Below are 1,004 nucleotides of genomic sequence, written 5' to 3'. Positions count from 1 at the left end.
AGTTCAACGGAACATACGACATTTAAGGTCGTTCCTTACGCTGCTGGTTCAGGCCTATTTTCCAATTTCGGCTATCTGACCAATCCCACCACTACTTCAGTATCCTGTACAACTACAGCTAAGCCAATGAACAACACGTCTGCTACTAATGACTATAATCATATGCCTACTGATAATATTAAAACCTCATTTGGCCCAAGTGGTCTTTTGAGGCCGTCGTATATCTTTGAATACTTGATCAATGCAAACACAACTGATCGCAGCTTTGAGGATACGATAGGTACCTTTGACAACAATAGGTTGTCTATCGGTAGTAGGACAACGCCTTTTTTTAAAATCACTAGTAGTCCCGCTTCGAAGGAGCAAACGAAAGTCCACAGCGCTACTTATAGTGCTGGCCTGGGTCTACCGTATGTCTTCGGTTATTTGATGAATGCCAGTACAACAACTAATTTTAGTTCTGCGGAGCATACCACGGCTACTTATGAATATGAGACGTCGTTTCTTGTGAAGACGACATTGCCTTCCGTAGGAACTACCAATAGCAATAGCTCAATTGATTCTTACGGATCAAGTGTTGATACGAACACATCTTCAACAACACTTGTTCGGAGTTCAGTAGAGTATACGCCGAACTGGAGTTCCAGTTCTGCGAAGATCAATAGCAATTTCACTACGAATAGAAACAACATAAGAGACGGAAACTTCTCGCTTCTTACAATTTTCGCCACCACTACAGCCCCTAGTACTACTGCCGATATCGATGGGAGCACCACCACGAAGGTCAGTACAATCCTGTAATATTATAGCTGAATGTTAATGATGATTACTTTTTGTTTTGCCATCATTTTATCATCATTGAATCCGGGTTTGTGACCTCTACCGACATCCACTGCCGACGTCATCAGAGCCTAAGCGATGACTCCGATCCATCCACTCATTCCGATTATTTCGTCGATGAGAGCAACAGTGGATTGCCTACCGACGCATCTGCCGTAGTTGAT

This window comes from Anopheles bellator, chromosome 1 (assembly GCF_943735745.2).
Source record: "Anopheles bellator chromosome 1, idAnoBellAS_SP24_06.2, whole genome shotgun sequence".
Taxonomy (NCBI): domain Eukaryota; kingdom Metazoa; phylum Arthropoda; class Insecta; order Diptera; family Culicidae; genus Anopheles; species Anopheles bellator.
This window is presented reverse-complemented; position numbering follows the sequence as displayed.